At 39.7% G+C, this 25,710-nt stretch overlaps 1 protein-coding gene and 1 pseudogene across 1 annotated transcript in view; one reads left to right on the forward strand and one right to left on the reverse strand.

Moving 5' to 3' along the window:
• The window catches only part of arhgap39 (Rho GTPase activating protein 39), a 561,273-nt gene that overhangs the window by 262,845 nt on the left and 272,718 nt on the right, over positions 1–25,710 (forward strand). The window lies entirely within an intron of this gene.
• Positions 16,721–17,029, reverse strand: LOC132395299 (10 kDa heat shock protein, mitochondrial-like; annotated as a pseudogene).

Below are 25,710 nucleotides of genomic sequence, written 5' to 3' on the forward strand. Positions count from 1 at the left end.
TTGCACCATCTTTTCAAATGGTTCACTCCAAAAGAAAACGATCTGCTACATAAAAATAAATCTCATTCAGTCCAGCTACATTAAAACAGATCAATCTGGTTTTGTTGTGAAAAAATCAATATTATTTCTCTTACTCATCTGTATTTCCATTTATCGAAATGAGAATCAAGTTTATTATCACCAAAGTGTGATGTTAAATTTCTTGTTTTTACAGCAGCAGTGCAGTGTAAAGAGATAAAAATCCAGTCTGCAACAGTACACACCCATTTTGTGTTTATTGCTGGTGCTGAGAGTATTGGATCTATCCTTAGACAGAAGGATATGCTAATTTGCTTGGTAATGGCCTCTGATCATTATAAACTGCTTGTTTGGATTCCCAGATTGCAACTTGATTGTTTTTATTGTTATTTGCCATGTACATCTTCACTAAGGTTATCAAATGTCGGTGGCCCAAGGGATCAGCTTGAGGTCTGGAAGAGAATGCATTTGGATATCTTGAATAAAAGTGTTCTGCATACACTTGGAATACTCATTTCTGATTGTTTACAAGGATCATGAATAAAAAGCATGTTGGATTTTCTTTAACTTCTGATCCATTAGCATCAAAGCAGACATTTTTGTTTTCATTCTTGATCCATTTTGGGAATTCAACACATCTTAAGAATGATCAGTGCACTGATGATATCTCCTCATACAGTGATGAAATATTTGCAAATGGATTGCCAAGATCAGAGAATAATTTAACCCAACCATCAATGTGTCCTGTTTGTCCCTCACCAATTTTTATTGCTGCTCCATAGAAAGCTTCACAGTTTGGTATGGCAAATGCTCTTCCCTTACATGCAAAAAACTGCAGAGAGTGTGGATACAGCTGAGCAAATCATAGGAACAAACCACCCTGGAAATTCTCTCTTCTCTCCTCTCCCATCGGGCCTGAAGGCATGTAACACCAGGCTCAAGGACAGCTTCTAGGATAGAACACAGAGCTAATGGCAGAATTCATAACAGTGTGGAGGAACAGAGGGCCCTTGGGGTACATGTCTGTAGTTCCCTCAAAGTTACTGCTCAAGTTGATAGGGTTTTTATCCGGCTTGGTGGTGCAATAATATGTTGGCCTTCATTAGTCAGAAGATTGAGTTCAAAGGCACCAACGTAATATTGCATCTCCGTAAAACCCTGCTTAGACCACACTTGGAATATTGTGTTCAGAAGCATTGATTGAGTGGACAGCCAGAGACTTTTTCCCAGGGTAGAAATGGCTACCCTGGGAGGTATAATCTTAAGGTGATTGGAGGAAAGAATAGGTGGTATATCAGAGATAAGTTCTTTACACAGAGAGTGATGGGTGCTGGAATCCGCTGCCGGGGTGATGGTAGTGGCAGATACATTAAGAACATTTAAGAAACTGTTAGATAAGCACATGGGTGATAGAAAAATGAGACCATACAACATAGGAGCAAAATTAGTCCATTCAGCCCTTCAACTATGCTCCACCATTCCCTTGTTGCTGATTTATTATCCCTCTCAACCCCATTTTCCTGCCTTTTCTCTGTAACCTTTGTCACCCTTACTAATCAAGAACCTATGAGCATCCATTTTAAATACACCCAGTGACCTGGCCTCCAGAATCATCTCACTGATTCATCATCCCTTGGCTCCTCCTCATCTCTGTTCTGAAGGGACATCCTTGTGTTCTGAGGGTGTGCCCTCAAATGGAACGCCACGTGAAAGGGAATGATTAGGTCAATCTTGTTCCTCTCTGCAACTTGTGATGCACTGGGCAACAATCTTGCTGTTTCTTTAGCATTTGTCTTTTTTTTAATGAGGCCGAGTTGCTAGATCGACACTCAACCCAGCACTGATGGAAGCATGCAAGGAGCCGGTTGGATTCGAAACCAGGAACACTGCCTTGAAGTCTGGTGCGGATGCCACTAAACCACCGGCAGTCTAGATCAATCTTAGAGTATGTTAAAAGGTCTGCACAGCATTGTGGGCCAAAGGGCCTGTACTGTGCGATACTGTTCTATGTTTTAAGCAATGGACCTCTTTGCTTTCACATTTATGGAAATTCATATTACTCTTATTTTTTTGATAACACTCCTACTATATCTTGGCTCACTGTACACAATTCAAGATGCTTTGTCTGTATCAGCTGCGGCCCTGCATGTAATCTCTCTGCTACTGAGTTGAAAAGTTGCAGCTTTGGGCCCACTGCAGAGGTACAGTGCACACAGATCCCTTACAACAGTGGGAGTGTGAGAGGGCACTGCACTGTAATGTCACCAGTCAAACGGGTGGTTAAATCGATCTCCTATCTGCTTGCTTGGGCCCATATCAGTATCCAATGGTGTTATTCTGAAGAAGTGCAGGAGAGCTATCGCCAGTGTTATGGCCAATATTTATTCCTCAAATAATATTTCCAGCACAGTTTATTTCATTACTGTTACATAACAATTTATGGAGTATGCTGAGGGCAAGTCTGCTGCCGCATTTCCTACATTGTAACAGTGAATGTCTTCGATATAATTGAAGCATATAAATTTCAGTTGAAATTGCCCATTCAGCATCAATGGTGGGCTTCTAATTGAAAGGCTCTTCAACCCTTTGAGACATTCTAAAGCTGCAGGTGATTTTTTTTTATTGTATATGAAGATGGTTGTTGAAGAGATGTTCTCCCCATAGGCAACAGCACTATAACAATATTATGTGTTTGAGAGCAGCATTTGAAAAGCTTCTACTATTTAAATTATTCTTTATGTCCTTGCACAACAATCCCTCTACCTCACCATTGACCCCACACCTACACAGAGTGCAGTAGCAGGAAAACCGTATCCGTCATCAAGGACCCCCACCATCCTGGCTTTGTTCTCTTCTCAGGAAGAGAAGGAAATACAGGAGCCTCAGGACTAACACCACCAGGCCATTGAACTAATGGGCTATCTTCACCCTTGAACTGATCCCACAACCTATGGACCCACTTTGGGGACATGTGTTCTCGAAGTTTATTGCTTACTTACTTATTATTATTAATATTTTATTTTTGTATTTGTACAGTTTGTTGGCTTTTGCGCATTGGTTGTTTGTCTCTGACATGAGTGGGTTTTTCATTAATTCTATTGTATTTCATTCTATTTACTATGAATGCCTGAAAGAAAATGAATCTCAGGGTTATATATGTTGACATATGTATACTTTGATAATAAACCTACTTTGAACTTTGAATCCTTAAGATACAAAAACAAGAACAGGGTATCAGTCCTTCCCATCCGCACTGCCATTCAATAAGGTTATGGTTGGTACAATTTTAGACCATAAGACAAAGGAGCAGAAGTCGGCCATTTGGCCCATTTGTAACCTTTGATGCCCTGGCTACTCAGATACCTATCGATCTCTGCCTTAAATACACCCAATGACTTGACCTCCACTGGTGCCTGTGGCAACAAATTCCACAGATTCACCACCCTCTGGCTAAAATATTTCTTCGTATCTCTGTTCTGAGTGGATGCCCTTCAATCCCTAAGTCATGCCCTCTCGTTCTAGACTCCCCCACCATGGGAAACAATTTTGCCACATCCACTCTGTCCATGCCTTTCAACATTTGAAATGTTTCTTTGAGGTCCCTCCTCATTCTTCAGATTCCAAGGAGTACAGTCCAAGAGTGGTCAAACGTTCCTCATGTGTTAACCCTCTCATTCCTGTAATCATTCTAGTGAATCTTCTCTGAACCCTCTCCAATGTCAGCACATCCTTTCTTAAATAAGGAGCCAAAACTGCACACAGTACTCCAAGTGAGGTCTTACCAGTGCCTTATAGAGCCTCAATATCACATCTCTGATCCTATACTCTATTCCTCTAGAAATGAATGCCAACATTGCATTCACCTTCTTCACCACCGACTCACCCTGGAGGTTAACCTTAAGGGTATCCTGCACGAGGACTCCCAAGTCCCATTGCATGTCAGAACTTTGAATTCTCTCCCCATTTAAATAATAGTCTGCCTATTTATTTCTTCTACCAAAGTGCATGACCATACACTTTCCAACATTGTAATTTATTTGCCACTTCTTTGCCCATTCTCCCAACCGATCCAAGTCTCTCTGAAGACTCTCTACACTACCAGCCCCTCTACCTATCTTTGTATCATCAGCAAACTTAGCCACAAAGCCATCTATTCCATAATCCAAATCGTTGATATACAACGTAAAAAGAAGCAGCTCCAACACGGACCCTGTGGAACACCACTGGTAACTGACAGCCAACCAGAATGGGATCCTTTTATTCCCACTCTCTGTTTCCTGCCGATCAGCCAACGCTCTATCCACATATGTAACTTTCCCGTAATTCCATGGGCGCTTATCTTGTTTAGAAGTCTCATGTGTGGCACCTTGTCAAAGGCCTTCTAAAAATCCAAATACACAACATCCACTGCATCTCCCTTGTCTAGTTGACTTGTAATTTCCTCAAAAAATTGCACTAGGTTTGTCAGGCAGGATTTTCCTTTAAGGAAAGCATGCTGAGTTCTGCCTATCTTGTCATATGCCTCCAGGTACTCTGTAACCTCATCCTTGACAATCAACTCCAACAACTTCCCAACCACCGATGTCAAGCTAACAGGTCTATAATTTCCTTTTTGCTTCCTTGCCCCCTTCTTAAATAGCAGAGTGACATTTGCAATCTTCCAGTCCTCTGGAACCATGCCAGAATCTATTGACTTTTGAAAGATCATTACTAATGCCTCTGCAATCTCCACAGCTACTTCCTTCAGAACACAAGGGTGCATTCCATTTGGTTGGGGAGGTTTATCTACCCTTAGATTATTCAGCTTCCTGAGTACTTTCCTGAGTACTTTTAGAACAGATTAGGAAGAATTTCTTTAACCAGAGGATGTTGAATCTGTGGAATTCATTTCCATAGATGGTTGTGGAGGCTAAGACATTGGTTATATTTAAGACCGAGATTGATAGGTTCTTAATTAGTAAGGATGTCAAGGGTTATGAGGAGAAGACGGGAGAATGGGTTTGATAGGGATAACAGAGCCGTGGTGGAATGGTGGAGCAGACTCGATGGATCAAATGGCCTAATTCTACTCCTATATCTTATGGTCTTTTCGTGAGTTAAGATGAGGAGAGCATGTTCAAAGGAAAGGTATGATGCAATTTTTTTAATACGGTGTGGAGGGTGCTTGGAAAACCCTACCGGGGTGGTGATGGATGCAAATATGATAGAAGGATTTAAATAGTTCCTAGATATGCATGAGACCATAAGGATCTATTTGATAACACAAATAAAAGGATAAAATTTAATTGTCTAATTTGTCTTAAAGGTTGAGAGAATTACAGTCGTATGTTCTGACCGATTACCAAGACATGTGTACAACAAGTGCTCTAGACCCTGTGGCCATTTTGTAATTTAATAGCCTCTAGTTCACACATCAGTGTACATTTGGACATTAACACAACTTAATTCCACTAAGTTATTAAATCCAAACCAACGTGGATTTATGAAAGGCAGACCACGCTGTATAAATTTATTAGAATTCTTTGAGGACACGATGTTGGATTTAATACCTGACTAATAAGTGCATTGTGAAATCATTTGAGTCCTTACTGAGGATTTGTAGATTGAAATCAAGTCTCGCAGGATCCAAAATGAAACTATAAATTTGGGTTATTAATTGGCATTAGAATAATAAATAAAACAAGGGCACCAATAATAATTGGGAAGCTGTGGCTGGTGGAGTACCTGGAGGTCCATTCTAACATCCCCGCTGTCCATGTACAAAACACATTTTGAAATATCGTTGCCAAGATTTTACAAGGTTAGGCCAGCAATGTTTTAAAACCATAAGATATGGGAGCAGAATTAGGCCATTTGACCTATCTAGTGTGCTCTGCCATTTCATCAAGGCTGATCCAATTTTCCTCTCAGCCACAATCTCCTGCCTTCTCCCTGTAACCCTTCATGCCCTGACTAATAAAGAACTTTATCAACCTCTGCCTTAAATTTACATAAGGACTTGGCCTTCACAGCGACCTGTGGCAAAGAATTCCACAGATTAACCACTCTCTGGCTAAAGAAACTCCTTCTCATCTCTATTCTAAAAGAACGGCCCTTTATTCTGAGGTTGTGTCCTCTGATCTTAGATTCTCTCACCATAGGAAACATCCTCTCCACATCCACTCTATCAAGGCTTTTCAGCTTTCGATAGGTTTCAGTGAGGTCACCCGTCATTCTTCAGAATTCCAGTGAATACAGGCCCAGAGCCATCAAATGCTCTTCATATGACAAGACATTCCAATCCTGGAATCATTTTTGTGAACCTCCTTTGAACCTTCTCCAGTGTCAGCACATCCTTTCTAAGATAAGGGGCCCAAAATTGCTCACAGTGCTCCAAGTGAGGCCTCACCAGTGCTTTATAAAATCTCAACATTTCATCCTTGCTTTTATATTTTAATGCTCTTGAAATGGATGTTAACATTGGATTTACCACTGACTCAACCTACAAATTAACCTTAGGGAATCCAGCACAAGGACTCCCAAGTCTCTTTGCACCTCAGTTTTTTTATATTTTCTCTCCATTTAGAAAATAGTCATCCCTTTCATTTCTTCTACCAAAGTGCTTGTCCCCACAGTTCCCAATGCTGTAGTCCATCTGCCATTTCCTTGCCAAGTCTCCTAATCTGTCTTAAGTCCTTCTGTAGCCTCTACTTCTCAAAACTACCTACACTTCCACCTAACTTTTTGAGGAAGCTGTCAGGAAAGTTGATGAAACCAAGGCCGTGGATGTTGTCTAAATGGACTTCAACAAGGTATTTGACAAGGTTTCACATGCAAGGTTGATCAAGAAGGTTCAGTCGCTTAGCATTCAAGATGAGGTAGTAAATCAGATTAGACAATGGCTTTGCTGGAGAAGACAGAAAGTGATGGTAGATAGTTGCCTTTCTGACTGAAGGCCTGTGACTAGTGGTGTATTGCAGGAGTTGTTGCTAAGTCCATTTGTTATTTGTCATCTATGTTGACAATCTGGATGATAATATAGTAAACTGAATCAGCAAATTTGCGGACCATGAGAAAAGCTATCAAAGTCTGCAGAGGGGTCTGCACCAGCTTGGAAAATGACAGATGAAATTTAATGCAGAAAATTGTGAGTATACTTTGGGAGGACAAATCAGGTCGGATTTGAGAAGTGTTGTAGAATAGAAGGATCTGGGAATACAGATCGATAATTCCTTGAAAGTGGCATCACAGGTAAGACCATAAGACATAGGAGCAGAATTAGGTTATTCAGCCCATTGAGTCTGCTCTGTCATTCAATCATGGCTGATCCCAGATCCCATTCAACCCAATACACCTGTTTTCTCACCCTGACCAATCAGGAAATGATCAACTTCCACCTTAAATATACTCATGGATGGCCTCCACCACAGTCTGTGGCAGAACATTCCACAGATCCACTACTCTTTGACTAAAAAAATTCCTCTGTTAAAAAGGTCGCCCCTCAATTTTGAGGCTGTGTCCTCTAGTTCTGGATATCCCCACCATTGGAAACAACTTCTCCATATCCACTCTATCTAGTGTATTCAACATTTGGTAGGTTTCAATGAGATCCCCACGCATTCTTCTAAATTCCAGTGAGTACAGGCCCAAAGCTGACAAATGCTCCTCATCCGTTAATCCTTTCATTCCTGAAACCATCCCCGTGAACCTCCTCTGGACTCTCTCCAATGACAACACATCCTTTCTGAGATATGGGGCTCAAAACTGTTGACAGTACTCCCAAGTGTGGCCTGATGTGTGTTACAGATTCAAGCAACAATAAATATATGAGTGAGACAGGGGTTTTTATAACAAATAACACGTTTATTAAACACTGAAAACAAACCCCCCCCCAAAAGTAAACAAATCACTAACGTAACCGGAAATCAGCTGCTGTGCGGCAGCTTAAACAGTTCTTAAAGGAATGTTGCAAAAACAGTTCTTCAAAGTAATTTTGCAAAAGTTCAAAATGCTCACAGTCCATTTAAAGGAGAGACTTCTTAAGACGATTTAAATTCTCTTTCACGTCGTGTTGTTGCAATTCCCAGCCGAGCTACTTTTCCCACGAAGAATTTTACGAAGATGAAATGTAACGGCTTAAAGGCACTGACCTTTCCTTTACAACACTGTACTCAATCCTTTCTGCTATTCACAGGGATTAGCATGAGTACAGTCAACGAATTCCATCCGAATGAGGATCAAACAAGGTCGAACCCATTTCACCATCAAAATTGACTTTCCTTGATCTTTTAACTCCCGAACTCCAGTCTTCACTCTCCACTGATTCTCAACTAGCAGTATTATAAAGAAACTGCTGGCAATGACCTTTTAAATTTTAGGCATTAAATAAAACTTCATCTTTCAACTAAACTGCGTCATAACATTAAATCACGCAGTGGCATGAAGTCAACATGGCAAATCCAGCCACGAACTGCCCCTCCTCACAGGGAGGGGTCCTCCTTTTATACCCTGTAAAAAAAAACCTGTCACATGACCTCTACTGGCAGGAAAATGACGTCACTCCACCATCCCAAGACCATTACCTCAAGTCCAGTATAGCTTCAACACCTGTCATGTGACAAGTACACCACTGTCACGTGTCACGGGTATGTAACACAAGTGTTTTATGAAGGCTCAGCATTATGTCCTTGCTTTTATATTCTGTTCCCCTTGAAATAAATGTCAACATTGCATTTGCCTTCTTTACCACAGACTCAACCTGTAAATTAACCTTCTGGGAGTCTTGCACAAGGACTCCTAAGTCCCTCTGCACCTCTGATGTTTGAACCTTCTCTCCATTTAGATAATAGTCCATGCTATTGTTCCTTTTACCCAAATGCATTATCATACACTTCCCAACATTTATTCTATCTGCCACTGCTTTGCTCATTCTTCCAATTTATCTTAAGTCCTGCTGCAATCACATAGCTTCCTCAGCACTAACTAGCCCCACCTATCTTTGTATCATCTGCATACTTTGCCACAAAGCCATCAATTCCATTATCCAAATCATTAATAAACAATATGAAAAGCAGCAATCCCAATACTGACCCCTGAGGAGCACTAGTCATTGGCAGCCAACCTGAAAAGGCCTCTTTTATTCCCATTCACTGTCTCCTGCCTGTCAGCCATTCCACTATCCATGCCAGTATCTTTCCTGTAACACCATAGGATTTTATCTTGTTAACCAGCCTCATGTGTGGCTCCTTATTAAAAGCCTTCTGAAAATCCAAGTAAATGACATCCACTACCCCTCCTTTGTCCACCCTGCTTGATACCTCCTCGAAGAACTCTTAACAGATTTATCAGGCAAGGAGCCTGGTCTGCTGAATTCCTCTGTAATTTTGTGTGTATTGGTCTATAATTTCCTTTCTTTTGCCTTCCTCCCTTCTTAAGGAGTAGAGTGACATTTGCAATCTTCCAGTCCTCTGGGACTATGCCAGAATCAAGTGATTATTGAAAGATCATGACCAATACATCTGTTATCTCTTCAGCTACCTCTCTCAGGACCCTGGGATGTAGTTCATCTGGTCCAGATGACTTATCCGCCTTAAGACCTCCCTCTCAAATTGCAGTATGAATTCAATCATATTATGATAGGGTTGCAAAGAAAACCTTTGGGACATTGGCCTTCATAAATCAAAGTATTGAGTGCAGTTGGGACGTTATGTTAAAGTTGTATAATACGTTAACAAGCCCTAATTTGTGCTTAGTTCTGGTTACGTACCTAAAGGTAGGATATCAGTAAAATTGAAAGCGTGCAGAGAAAATTTACAAAGGTGTTACTAGTTTTTGTACTGTGTCATGTAATACCATGGTCCTGAAAAACGTTGTCTCATTTTTACTATGCACTGTACCAGCAGTTATGGTTGAAATGACAATAAAAGTTGACTTGACTTGACTTGACTAAGAATTAAGAACCTGAGTTATAGGGAAAGGTTGAATACCGTAGAATGTAGGAGAAGGGGAGATTTGATAGTGGAATCAGAATCAGGTTTAATATCACTGGCGAAATTTGAAATAATAATTATGATGGGTATAGATAGGGTAAATGCAAGCAAGCTTTTCCCACTGAGGTTGGGTGACACTAGAACTAGGGGTCATGGGTTAAGTGTGAAAGGTGAACTATGTAAGGAAAACACGAGGGCTAACTTCTTCCCAATCCATCACCATAAGATTTCTGAATAGACAGTGAACCCATTAACACTACTTCAGTATTCTGTCCTCTCTTTTTGCACTACTTATTTCATTTATTTTCTTTATATATAATAATAATAATTTGATTTTATTATTATGGTGCGAAATGAACTGCTGCCATGAAACAACATATGCCAGTGATGTTAAACCTGATTCTCATTCTGATTCACTCAGAGGGTGGTGTGAATATGGAATGGTTGCTAGCAGAAGTGGTGGATACAGTTTTGATTTCAAAAATTAAAGAGGTATTTAGATAGGTACTTGTATTGGAGGTGTATGGAGAGCTGTGATCTTGGTACAGGTTGATAGGATGAGGCAGCAGGAATAAGATGAGCTGAAGGACCTGTTTCAGTGCTATAGTGCTCCATTACTCCAGTTTATGAATTTACAATAAGCACTTTTTTCTCTGAGCCCCACATTAAATATAGAATAGACATTCATGCTGGCAGGATGCCAACTTTACCAGGCCACCTGACCTCTTAAAATCTCTTATCATTCGAATAACAAACTAATGTAGTTAAATTGGTAGCTTAGTTTGTTATTGTCACTTGTACCGAGGTAAGTGAAAAGCTTGCATGCCACGCATCCAGATTAATTCATTACACAGCGCATTGAGATACAACGAAGTAAAAGAACAATGCTGAATGAGGATTGAAAAGCCTCAGATTTAATGTCACTCTTCAAGAAAATGGGAAAACAGGAAACCATAGGCTGTCTACCCTTGCATGGGGGCCAGATGAAGGGTTTTGACCCAAAAAGATGACTGTCTATATCCTTCCACAGATGCTGCCTGACCCACTGGGTTCCTCTCGCAGTTTGTGTGTTTTTTTCTTAATGTCAGCATCTGCAGTCTCTTAATTCTCCAGCCTAACATCTGTTTCTGGAATGCATTATTAAAGAGGTCATCAATAGTCAGAACTTCAAGCAGAGTCATCAAAGAGAAAAACGTGTCTGACAAGTTTGAGGATGTTTCACAGTGTAGATAAAATGGATGTAATGTATTTGGATTTTCAGGGAATTATCAATAAGGTGCCACATAAAACATTACTGCAGAGGAGGATTGATCATCCAGAATCAGAATCAGGTTTAATATCAGTAGCACGTCATGAAATATGTTGTTTCGTGGCTGCATTGCATTGTAGTACATAATTTACAAAACTATAAATTACAACAAGAAATATAAAGTCAAAGTAAAATTTATTATCAGAGTACATACATGTCACCACACACTAACCTAAGATTCTTTTTCTGTGGGCATACTTAGCAAATCTATAGACCAATGGATAACAAATTGCAAGTGCAGATATAAATAAATAGAAATAAATATCAAACATGAAATAGCAAGATAACAGAGACCTCAAATGAGTCTATTCATCCCCTCTTGTTCAAAAGCCTGTTGGTTGTGGGGTAATAACTGTTTTTGAATCTGGTGGTGTGTGTCCTGAGGCTCCTGTACATTCTACCTGGTGGCAGTAGCGAGAAAAGAGCGTGGCCTGGGTGGTGAGGATCTTTGATGATGGATGCTGCTTTCCTACAGCAGCGTTTCATGTCAATGTGCTCTATGGTTGGGAGGGTTTTACTTGTGATAAATCCACTACCTTTTGTAGGATTTTCTGGTCAAAGCATTGGTGTTCCCATACCAGAGCATAATGCAGCCAGTCAGCACACTTCCCACCACAAACCTATGAAGGTTTGCCAAGGTTTTTGATGACGTGCCAAATCTTCACAGATTCCTGAGAAAGTGGAGGCATTATCAACATAAATATGTTGAGTGTGTATCCTCATGCTCCAATACCTCCACCTTGATGATACCAATGAGAAGCAGCATTTCCTTGGTGTTGGGGGTCGTTAATGACAGATGCTGCTTTTCTGAGGCATTGCCCTTAGAAGATAATCTTCAATCAGGGGACAAAGTATAGGAATTTTTCTGAATCTTTTGAATTCTCTGCCCAAGACAGCTGTAGATAAATCCCAGGTGGTGACAGGGTTTAAAGTACAAAGGGGAAAATTACACTAAGGCCAAAATTGAATCATTATCATCTTAATAACTACTGGAGCAAACTTGAGGACTAATTGGTTTACTCCTGGCTTCTTCCCCCTTTCTTCAGTCCTGATAAAGGGTCTCACCGTGAACCATCAACTGTTCATTCCTTTCCATAGAAGCTACCTGGCCTGCTGAGTTCCTGTAGAATTTTGTGTGTGTTCCAAGCATGAGAAAATCTGCAGATGCTGGAAATCCAAAGCAACACACACAAAATGCTGGAGGAACTCAGCAGACCAGGCAGCATCTATGGAGAAGAGTAAACAGTCAACATTTCGAGCTGAGACCCTTCCTAAGGACAAATTGAATACCTTTTCTTTCTTTTTCAATTTTTTTATTGATTTTCATATATACACATAAAAAAACATAACATAATAATGAGTAAATTATGAATACAATAGACTTGAAGTCACGTTGATAATAAGATAACAATATCCTATTAAACATCAGCAGAAAAAAATACCTTAATCAATCAAGTCCATATGATTATATATGAAAAAAAACAAAAATAACCATTAAAAGAAGAAAAAATTTGAAAATATGTGAAAGAAGTATATATTAAGAAAAATAAAACACTAAACTAAACTAACATGGGCAATAGTAATAGCTTACACGTATATGATAGTGTCAAAAAACTCCAGAACTCCATACCTGAACATGAATAAGCAGAAAGAAGGTCTGGAAAAGGCCAAATTAATTCATATGAAAATGTCGAATAAACGGTCTCCAAGTTTCTTCAAATTTAATTGATGAGTCAAAAATAGTGCTTCTAATTTTTTCCAAGCTCAGATAAGAAATAGTTTGAGAAAACCACTGAAACGTGGTAGGAGGATTTACTTCTTTCCAGTTTTGTAATATAGATCTTCTGGCCATTAATGTTACAAAAGCAATCATTCGTCTGATTGAAGGGGAAAACTGATTACCATCTTCATTTGGTATGCCAAAAATTGCAGTAATAAAATGAGGTTGTAAATCTATATTCCAAATTGAGGAAATGGTAGCAAATATGTCCTTCCAATAGTTATGTAAAGTGGGACATGACCAAAACATATGGGTCAATGAGGCCACTTCTGAATGACATCTGTCACATTGAGGGTTAATATGAGAATAGAATCGAGCAAGTTTATCTTTAGACATATGAGCTCTATGTACAATTTTAAATTGTATTAAAGCATGTTTAGCACATATAGAAGAGGAATTAACCATTTGCAAAATTTTTTCCCATTTATCTGTTGATATATTATATCGAAGTTCTTTTTCCCATTCTTGTTTAATTCTAACTGATATTTCTGGTTGTATCTTCATAATCATATTATAAATAAAAGCTACTAATCCCTTCTGACAAGAGTTTAAGGTAAAAATCAAATCTGTAAAATCCACTAAAGTTGAATTAGGAAAAGATGGTAAAACTTTATGTAAAAAATTTCTAATTTGTAAATATCTGAAAAAATTAGATTTAGGTAATTCAAATTTGTTGGAAAGTTGGTCAAATGACATCAAAGTATCTTCAAAAAAAAGACCACGAAAACATTTTATACCTTTCCTTTTCCATATGTTAAAAGCTTGATCTGTCCAAGAGGGTTTGAAAAAAAAATTAAGTAAGATAGGGCTATCAAGAACAAAGTTTTTCAAAGTAAAAAACTTACAAAATTGAAACCAAATTCGTAATGTATGTTTAATAACAGGATTAGATATTTGTTTATTAAATTTAACTAAATCAGCAGGAAGACAAGAACCGAGAACAGAGAGTAGAGAATATCCCTTTACCTCATTACATTCCAAATTTACCCACTGTGAATCCAAATCTAGTTTCCAGTACATTAAATTACGAATATTATTTGCCCAATAATAAAATCTAAAGTTAGGTAAAGCTAAACCACCATCTTTTTTAGATTTTTGTAATTGCTTTTTACTTAACCTAGGGTTTTTATTTTGCCACACAAATGAGGAAATTTTTGAATCAATGTTATCAAAAAAAGATTTAGAAATAAAAATTGGTAAGGCTTGAAATAAGTATAAAAATTTCGGTAAAATCATCATTTTAATAACATTAATCCGACCAATTAATGATAAAAATAAAGGAGACCATCTTGTAGTAAGTTGATGAATTTGATGAAGCATAGGTAAAAAATTCAGTCTAAATAAATCTTTATATTTCTTGGTAATTTTTATACCTAAATAGGTAAAGTTATCAGTAACAACTTTAAATGGTATCCTATCACTCAATAAAGTTTGTGCATTTAAAGGAAATAATTCACTCTTATCTAAGTTTAGTTTATAACCAGAAAAAATACCAAATTGAACCAACAAAGATAAAATAGCAGGAATAGACCTATCAGGGTCAGAAATATATAACAGCAAATCATCAGCATAAAGTGATAATTTGTATAACTTCTCATTACGGGTAATACCAAAAATATTAGGAGATTCACGAATAGCAATAGCTAAAGGTTCTAATGCAATATTAAATAATAAAGGACTTAAGGGACAGCCTTGTCTCGTACCACGAGATAATTGAAAAAAAGAGGATCTATAATTATTTGTAAGAACAGAAGCAACAGGTTTGTAATATATTAATTTAATCCATGATATAAAGTTAGGACTAAAATTAAAATTTCTCAATGTATTAAATAAATATATCCATTCAACTCTATCAAAAGCTTTTTCAGCATCTAATGAGATAACACATTCTGGGATTGTGGGTGCTGAAGTATGAATTATATTAATCAATTTTCTAACATTAAAAAAGGAATACCGATTCCTCATAAAACCAGTTTGATCTTCTGAATAATCTGTGAAAATTGAATACCTATGAGTCCTGCTGAAGGGTCTTGGCCTGAAACATCGACTGTTTATTTATTTCCATAGATGCTGTCTGGCCTGCTGAGTTCCTCCAGCATTTTGTGTCTATTGGCTTTTGTGTGTGTTACTGTGGTTTACTCCTGTTCCTGCTTCTTACATCTTTAAGGGCCTGGATTAAGAGGTTTAATGGTGGATTCATCTCAAACTTGACTTTCCACAAATATTTCAGTGTACTCCCTGCTTCATTATGATGTGAAGGCCATGATCTTCCACAGCGATTACTTGAGTTGAGCATGATGTTATCCTTACTGGTTATTCACTTAGTGGAGAGTGCTGGTTTGTCACTGTGTTTAAAGTGGGGTGGCTGATGCATGGGCAGCTACTACACAGTCCTTGACAAATCAGGGTCAGGGTCCAGTGGCATGGAATGCAAGATGACAGGGATCCTTCACTGCTACAGTTTTCTTCCACCTGTACACCATTGTGACGTGTCAACATCTTCCGCCAGCTCCACTGTTGAGGTCGCTGTTTGTTTGGCATTTTCCCCTTGACCTTACTGCCATGGGTGATCCTATCTTGAGCTAAACCACAAACGATAAAACTCTTGGGATCTCAAGAACTTACAAGCCTCTCCACCAAGAAAAGATGAAGATCCTTGGATAACATCATTCCTCATTCTAGTACTTAATCTCACACCCATCAAGCTCCCATCCATAATATAAGTCGGAAACTCTTCAACTTCTGTTGCCTCTGCTTCAGAATTGAGGTCACTACAACTTCAGTCATCAAGTTACAGTACCCAGACCGGTTAACCCTAACCTAACCTTGGGATAATTTACAATTACTAATTAACCTACCTGGTACGTCTTTGGACTGTGCGAGGAAACTGGAACACCTGGGGAAAACCCACGCATTCCACAGGGAGGATATATAAAGACTCCTTACTGAATGGCACTGGAATTGAACTCTGAACTCTGGAATGGCCTAAGCTGTAAAAGTGTTGCACTAACCACTATGCTACAATGGCGCTTAAGGACAGCCCGTCAGGGAGGAGGCCATGTAACATCGTGTCAGGACCCCCAGCCTCTAAAACAGTTACTTTCCCCTAACAGTAAGGCTGATCTGTACCTCCATCAACCCCTCCACACCCCCAACCACCACCACTTCATCATTTCCTGTCAGTCACCTTAGGTACAGACACTCCTGTGCCTAGTGTCACTTTATGTAGAGTTGCACAAAAAAGTTTGTGAACCCTTTGCAATTACCTTGTTTTCTGCATTAATTTCTCATTAAATGTGGTCTGATTTTCATTTAAATCACAAAAATAGACAAACACAATCTACCTAAACTAATAACACACAGACGATTGCACTTCTTGTCATTACTGGATGCACCATTTAAAGAATCACAGTCATGCCTTCTACAAAAGCTATCTGGAGTCAGATGTTCCTTTTTTTTCCAGTTCAAGAATTTTATTCACTAGTTTATACTTCCAGTATAAGTGGAAACTCCTCAAAACAGGATAGAGAAACTTCAGGTTTATTGTTGATTTTATTGTACTGTACCAAAGTTCAAAATAAAAGTGATTTACAGACTGGAATGAAAAGACAAGTAGTTCACAGAATGGTCAGCAACATCCAACGTCTATTCTGTGTATTTTCCAAGAATATCTCCGTCCCTGAACAAGAAGTAATCCTTATCTCCTAAAACCACTTTAGTTCCTCCATATTCAGGGAGTATAACAGTTTCACCAACTGCTACGCTAACTGGCTATACATCTCCATTCTTTACTCAACTCCCTGGTCCAACTGCTACCACTGTTGATTGCAAAACTTTTCCCTGAGACTTTTCTGGAATCGTAATGCCACCTTTCATCATGGTTTCTGCCGCAACTTTTTCCACCAGAACACAGTCAAAGAGGGGAAGAAACCTTTTAAGTGCTTAACCTGCCATTTCTGCTCTTTCTCTTCGAGCAAGCTCTGTAAATCACACAGCTTGTCTGCAGCTTCCTCTCCGCAGCGGTTGGAGTCAGGTGTTCCAATCAATGAGTTGAGATTGGAGATGTGGGTTGTAGAGGTGCCCTGCCCTTTAAAACGACAAGCAAAGTCAGGTTATTAACAAAGCCTGCGCTTCTCAAGAAAGATCTCTTTATTTGCACCATGCCTCAATCAAAACAACTTTCAGAGGGCCTTAGAAAAAGAACTGTAGAGATGCACGAAGCTTGAAAAGGCTACAAAAGCACTGTTAAAGAACTGAATGTTCATCAGTTCACGGTAAGAGAAATTATCTACAAATAGAGGATATTCGGTGCTTTTGCCACTCCATCTAGGAGTGGGCATCCTGCAAAGGTCATACCAAGGGCACAATGTGTAATGCTGAAGGAGGTGAGAAAGAACCCAAGGGTAACAGCAAAAGACCTGCAGAAATCTCTAAAAGTTGCTAAAGTCTCTGTTCATGAGTCCTCTATAAGAAAAGCACTGAACACGAATGGTGTTTATGGAAGGACACCATGAAGGAAACCTCTGCTCTCCAAAATAAAAATATTTCTACATGTCTCAAGTTTGCAAAGACTACCTGGATATTCCACAATGCTTCTGGGACAATGTTCTGTGGACAGATGAGACAAAAGTTGAACTTTTTGGCAGAAATGCACACAGCTATGTTTGGAGGAAAAAGGGCATTACACACCATCACCAAAACCTCATAAAAAAACTGTGAAGCATGGTGGAAAGAATGCCATGCTTTGGGGCTGCTTTGCTAGCTCAGGGCCTGGACAGCTTGCAATCATTGAGGGAACAATGAATTCAAAGTTGTATCAAGATATTTTACAGGAGAATGTCAGGGTTGCGGTCTGTCACCTGAAGGTTAATAGAAGTTGGATGATGCAACAAGACAATGATCCAAAACACAAGAATAAATTAATGACAGCACAGTTTAAAAAGGAGAAAATTTGTGTTTGAGTCAGAGTCCAGATCTGAACCCAATTGAGATCCTGTGGCATGAAGGTATCTGAGGAATACTGATGAACTGAAACAGTTTTCTATGGAGGAATGGTCAAAAATTCCTCCAAGCCAATGTGCAGGACTGATCAACAGTTACTAGAAACATATTGCTGTACAAAGGGGGTCACACCAGTTACTGAAAACAAAGGTTCACATACATTTTCCAACAAATACATGTCATATTGGATCATTTTTCTCAATAAATAAATGAAGAAGTATGATGTTTTTTGTGTTATTTATTGGGTTCTATTAGTCTTGTTCTAGGACTTACATGAAGATCTGATCACATTTTAGGTATTTTTTGCAAAAATACAGAAAATTCTAAAGGGTTCATAAACTTTCTAGCACTGCTCTATTTATGTACATAATCTGTGTATTTATATTATTTGCGTTTTTTATTATTGTGTTCTTTATCTTATTGTGTGTGTGGGTTTTTTTGCGCTGTATCGGATCCAAAGTAACAATTATTTCGTTCTCCTTTACACTGTGTACTGGACTTAACATTGAACCTTGAATTGGGCTCTCACTCTATGACTTGTATAGTCGTAATGAGGTATCCCAACTCGATACTCAATGCCCTGGCTGGTGAAGGCAAATTCCCTCTTCACCACTTGTTCTACCAGTGTCACCACTTTCAGGGAACTACGTACATAGGCAGTAGCCATTTTATTAGGTACACCTGTAGACCTGCTCATTAATGCAAATGTCTAATCAGCCAATCATGTGGCAGCAACTCAGTGCATAAAAGCATGCAGACATGATCAAGGAGTTCAGCTCAAAGATAAGAATGGGGAAGAAATGTGATCCAAGTTACTTTGACCATGGAATGATTGTTAGTGCCTGACAAGCTGTTTTGAGTATCTAAGAAACTGCTGATCTGGGATTTTCACACACAACCGTCTCTGGAGTGCGAAAAACAAAAAAATCCAGTGAGTGTCAGTTCTGTGGGTGAAAACACACATGAGAGACGTCAATGGCCAGACTGGTTCAAGCTGACAGGAAGTTGACAGTAACATTTGGTACTTCTACACTTAATAAAGTGGCCACTGAGTACATATCTGTTTTACAGTATTGCCCAATTTACTCTGTATGTCCTGACCCCGGTTTACTTACCAATATGCAACTCTTCACACTTGTCTGAGTGAAATTTTACAATGTGGTCATTAAAGCATTTCACTTCCTATCTCCATATTTTGGCATGATAGAGTAGGTAAAATAAAATATTTACAAATATTTCGAAGTGGAGCTTTGAAAGCATGCAAAATGAGAAGTTACTTTGTGTATCGAGAAGCTGTTTTTCAATTTGAGCCCAAGGTTCAAGGATTGAAGCAAAGAACCAGTGTGTGAAATGGAATAGTAAATGAAGGATTTTTCTCTGAGTAGTTGTATCAGTGCCCAGAAATTCATTTGCATAATGCTTTTTATTTCAGAGTTATGCAACTAACAATAGATTTTTTTCCGGAGTGACAACTATTTCCAGAGCAACAAACAGTCTGCTGGAGGAACTCAATCGGTTGTCTTTGTGGGGTGAATGGGAGAGATGGAATTCAGTAAGTTCATAAGACATAGGAACAGAATTAGGTCGATCATTCCAACGACTCTGCTCTACAATTCAATCAATGCTAATTTATTTTCCCTCTTAACCCTTCTTCCCGTAACTTTTGATGTCCTTACTAATTAAGATCCTATCAAGCTCCACTTTAAATATACCCAGTGACTTGGCCTCCACAGCTATCTTAGGTTCTGAAGAGATGTCCTTCTTTTCCGAGGCTGTACCCTCTGGTCTAGATTCTCCCACTATTGGAAGCATCCTCTCCATGTCCACTCTGTTTAGGTTTTTCAATTTTCCAGAAGTTTCAATGAGATGCCCCCTCATTTTTCTAAACTCCAGCAAGGACAGACTCAGAGTGATCAAATGCTGCTTTTCAATTAATGGTTTCATTCCTGGAGTCATTCTCATAAACTCTTTCCAATGACAGCATATTCTTTCTCAAATAAGGAGGCCAAAACTTCTCAATACTCCAGTCGCAGTCTGACCATTGCATTACAAATCCTCGTCATTACCTTGTTTCAAGTTGCTTTCCCCCGGTGATACTGTTGGTCCCACTGAGTCCCTACAGCAGATTGTCTGTTGTTCCAGCTTTCAGCATCTGCAGTCTCTTGTGTCTCCAATGACTATTGGTAGCATAGCAGTTCGTGTGATGCCTTTATAGCTCAGGGTGTCAAAGTCTGGAGTTCAATCCCTTCATCTTCTATGCCCTCTGTGTGTAATATGTGAGTTTTCGCCAGGTACTCTCACAGACATACTGGTTAGTAGGTTAATTGGTCATTGTAAGTTGTCCCATGATTAGGTTAGAGCTAAATCAGGGGTTGTTGGGGATTGCTGGGTGGCATGGCTCTAAAGGACTGAAAGGCCTATTCCATGCTGTATCTCTAAACAGATAAATAAATACATTCTTAGAAACCTTGCATCGATACAGAGATCTGGTGGGGGCACTTGCTAGGGTTAATGCTCCACATTAAGGATGTTAAAGCAACATCGTTTCTGTATAACGCTGTACTTAGAACACTGGACTGGGATGATATTGTCCTAAGCACACTTATCATTAAGAGCTCCCAGGACAATATTGTTGTCTTAGACTTACAGCAGATATGCTGATTGTTTGTTTCACTCTTGGTCAAGTCAAAGTCAAGTAGAGTGAAAGGCTTGTCTTTCATACTGCTCACACAGATCGGATCATTACACAGTGCATTGAGAACAACAACGCAGAATAAACTGTGAAAGCTACTAAAAGAGTTTATGGGGCCTCCGTCAGTCAGGGTTAATCATGGATGTTGCGTGTTAGCTATCTAAATATCCAAGCCAGAGCAATACAATATGGAGAGTAAGCTGATGCCCATGTAGCAAGTCCTCCCTTCTACATATCTGATGAACCCCAAGAAATAGCAGAGACCGATACAGTTTGGCACCAGCAGCTTCGCAGGAGTTGCCAGTCAGCAATGAACTCAACACAGGACTGCCTTAGATAGATCCCAAAGGAAATTATAGTGTCACAACAGCATTACAAGTGCACAGATATAAATATTGGGAAAGAAGTAGAAAGTATAAAAAATAAGTTACCACCGACAGTTTAACAGGAGAGGGTCATCACTTCCCCTGCTATAGGTTGACTCATTATGGAGCCTAATGGCTGAGGGTAAGAATGACCTCATTAGTGCTCTTTGGAGCAGCGCAGTTGTCTTAGTCGATTATTAAAAGTGCTCCTCTGTTCAGCCAAAGTGGCATGCAGAGGCTGAAGCTCCAGATTTTTCCCTCGGGTTTACTCTCAAAGCCTACTCATCAGTGGGTTTCGTTGCAAGGCAGCAGAAGTTTGAGATCAGAGCTTTCCTTCTCCTAGATGAGCTATCAACTGTGGCTGACAAACCCCATCTGCCCAAAGCAACTGGTTTTAAGGTGCCAGTAACCCACCTTTGCCCCTTCTCCTGTCAGTAGAACTGGTTCCACTGGGCTTACTAGCCAAGCCACACGTGAAGATCAGGAGCTGGACTTGGTTGTCAGAGTCTATTTGAGTTGCACGGCATTGGGAACATTTAATAAGCTTGCTCCCACTACCATTCCCAGTTATAATAACTTTAAGGAACTGAAAGAATGCAGCGCAGGTAAATGATCATAGTGCAAGATAATAGTGAAGTAGATTATGATGACATCATATATGCAGCATTCACAAGAAAAACATAAACAAAAATTATACACAATATTTACAAAAGAACACAACTATTTGGCTCGAGAATCAAGTGGATGAAGGAAAGTGGCTGTTCTTGACCCCGACGGTGTGGAACTTCAGGTTTCTGTACCTTCTGCCTGATTGCAGCTACTGAAAGTTGCCATGGCCTCTAAATTCTATAGAGAAAAAGTACCTATGGTTTTGAAGATGCTTTGCTTGGACCCTTTTTATTGATGTCTCTGAATTTATCCTTGGGCATTGGGAATAAGCCAGACTCAAAAGACATTAGGTATTAGGAGTTTGTTGGGGTCAAATTCAAGGTCAGTCTGTCACCTTGATTTCTTTTATGACATTGCCAGACAGACAGAAACCTCCTCTGTGCTATTGTTTCCTCTACACCTCTTCCTTCCAAAATCCTCCTGACCAACCTCTCAACTTCCACCCTTGAACAAATGTTCATCCAAGAGTCTGCTGTTGGCATGTGAACCTGCCAAGCCCTATTCACCCATCACACAATTGGTATTGATCTCTGTTGGCTTTTGATCTGATCCCACATGTCACAGTTATCTCCATGGGTTTTCCCTTCACTAACTCTGCTTGCTACCCTCTGGAACCCATCTAGATCACAGCAATCCTCTGACCGCTTGACCATTTAATTTAATCATGCCAGCATGCCATAAAGGCCAAAATTCCTTTCAATATGCACTGCTTCTTTTGCTCTCTTTATGCTGTTCTTTAAAACCTTTTTTCTTGACCAACTATTTGGTCCTCTGGCATTCTTCTTCAATAGACCATATGATATAGAAACAGAATTAGGCCATTCAGTACCTCGAGTCTGCTATATCATTCCATCATGGCTGATTTATTATCCTTCTCAACTCCTCTCTCCCTGCCTTTTCCCCATAATCTTTGACATCCTGACTAATCAAGAACCTATGTACCTCCAATTGGGGCGGCACAGTAGCGTAATGATTAACACAATGCTTTACAGTTCCTTAGCTGCCTGTAAGGAGTTTGTAGGTTCCCCCTGTGACCATGTGTGTTTCCTCCCACAGTCCAAAGACGTACCAGTTGGTAGATTAATTAGTCATTGTAAATTGTCAACTTGGTTTAAATAGGCGGATACCAGGTGGCATGGCTTGAAGGGCCTATTCCGCGCTGTATATCAAAAAAAATGTTCCTTTTAAATCTACTGACTGACTTGACCTCCACAACTGTCTGTGACAATGAATTCCACAGATTCATCACTCCAGCTAAGTTTTTATTTTTTAAAATTGCTTATGCAGCCCTGAAGCAAAGTATTTTTCCTCATTAGCTGTATTATATAAATGAAACTTGTGAATGGAGGGATTCAGTCTGTTCTACCATGCAGTAATACTCTCCTAGCATCCTTCATTATTAAAATTTTTAAAATTGCAGCCCTCAGTGGAAAGTCATCATTGTACACCTTCACAACTATTGTGAATAAGAAAACACCTCTTCTAATGATTGGTAATTGCTCAGTAGAAGGTGCTAGGTTAGTAAACATTGCAGCTCCCATCCTATCTCTGAGTGTATTGAGTAAATCAAATGAAAAGGAACAATGTTGTAGATCAGGCTGCGCAGGGCCTGTGTAGCCTGTGTGAACAACCTTGATTCTGAAGATAAAGATTAGCTTTATCTGTCACATTTACTTGGAAACATATAGTGAAATGTATTGTTGAATCAATGAATAATGGTCCGCAAGTGTCACCACACTTCTGGTGTCAACGTAGAATAGCACAATTTACTAACCCTAAAGTGTTTGGAATGTGGGAGAAAACCGGAGCTCCTGGAGGAAGCCCACACAATCATTCAACATTCAAGATTGTTGATTGTCATTCCTTAGTATATGAGTGCAAGGGAGAGTGAAATTTTTGTTACTCCGATCTGATGCAGCGTAAATAAAGCACAATAAACATAAAGAACACAAAAAACAAAAAAAGCAATAAGTAAACCTAAAAACATTGAAATCTACAGCATATTACAGGCCCTTCAGCTCACAATGTTGTACCGACCATGTGACCTACTCTAGAGACTGCCCAGAACTTCCCTGGCGCTTAGCCCTCACTCTATGTACCTATCTAAGAATCTCTTAAAAGACCCTATTGTATTCACCTGTACCACCTTCACTGGCAGTGCATTTCATGTATCCACCACTCTCTGTGTGGAATTAATATAAAAGGGGAGAAATTACAAACTGTTTACTGTTAGCAGTGGGAATTGAAGAGCAATCATTCGCACTGTGAAGCGTTACATTAGCCTTTGTCTTTGCATCTTGGTTATGTAAGCTTTCTGCGACAGCTATCCAATTTAACAAATTCCCTTTGCCTTTCCCTTAGTCCCTCAAATTTTCCGCTATTTTCATCCATGCTGTTGTGGTTGGTGAGTTTGTGAAGTTGTGACTTAAAAATTAGATGTTTGAGAAATCTGGTCCATTTATTGACAAATCTCATTGACCCAATCAACACACACAAAATGCTGGTGGAACACAGCAGGCCTGGCAGCATCTATAAGGAGAAGCACTGTCGACGTTTCGGGCCGAGACCCTTCATCAGCCTGGATTCCATATCAGTCATTGTCTCCACAAATGACCTGGTCAGTGACTGTTGTGGTGAGAATGGCTCAGAATAAAAAGAGATACGAGTGATTGGTGATTGCTGGTGTAAATACTGAAGATTACAGACTGAATTTGACAAATCCAAAAGCTCAGAAAGGGTAATTCAAAATTAGCTTGTCTGGATATTGGGATTTCAATGTGTGTGATCTATGTCTGCGAGTCTGGGCCCAATGTCTGTAAGTCTGAGAGTCCAGGGCCAAGGACTCCAGAGGCTGCCTATTCTGAGAATGGAGACCTGTCTGTGAGCGTGGAGTGGGTGGCAGGGTGGGAAAGGGGCTTATTTTGCTCTTGTTATGTAGTATCGTTGTTTGGTTCGGTGTTATTCTGCCGGACATAGTAGGCATGCTATATTGACTCCAGAATGCGTGGCAACACTCGCGGGCTGCCCCCAGCACACCTTTGGGTTGTGTTGGTTGTTAATGCAAATGACCGATTTCACTGTGCTTCGATGTACGTGTGATAAATAAATGAATCTGGATCTGATCTGAGTATAGACTGTTAAAGATTCAATCCGGCTGCAGTAATCAACTTAAAAGTGTTCTGAGCTGTGGATCACTCTAATGTCACATTATTGAGACAGGTAGTCCTGACAGGTACACTCGGTTGTGCACCGGAATGTTAAAGTCTTTCTGCACCATGTTGTTGGAAATACACAAGATGGATATTACAAGAACATGATACAGGGCATAAAGTGATATGTGAGTACAAGAGCAAGGATGTCCTTTTGCATTTGAACAGGGCCGTGGTGAGACCACACCTGGAATATTGTGTACAGTTTTGGTCTCCAGGTTTAAGGAAGGACATTCTGGCAATTGAGGAAGTGCAGCGTAGATTCACTAGGTTGATTCCTGGGATGGCAGGGCTGTCTTATGCAGAGAGGTTGGAGAGATTGGGCTTGTGCACACTGGAATTGAGGAGATTGAGAGGGGATCTGATTGAAACATTTAGGATAATTAAAGGATTTGATAGAATTGAGGCAGGAAATATGTTCCAGATGTTGGGAGAGTCCAGTACCAGAGGGCATGGATTGAGAATAAGAGGTCAGTTATTTAAAACAGAGTTGAGGAAAAACTTCTTCTCCCAGAGAGTTGTGGAGGTGTGGAATGCACTGCCTCGGAAGACGGTGGAGGCCAATTCTCTGGATGCTTTCAAGAAGGAGCTAGATAGATATCTGATGGATAGGGGAATCAAGGGATATGGGGACAAGGCAGGGAGTGGGTATTGATAGTGAATGATCAGCCATGATCTCAGAATGGTGGTGCAGACTCG

Source organism: Hypanus sabinus, chromosome 6 (assembly GCF_030144855.1).
Source record: "Hypanus sabinus isolate sHypSab1 chromosome 6, sHypSab1.hap1, whole genome shotgun sequence".
Classification (NCBI taxonomy): Eukaryota; Metazoa; Chordata; class Chondrichthyes; order Myliobatiformes; family Dasyatidae; genus Hypanus; species Hypanus sabinus.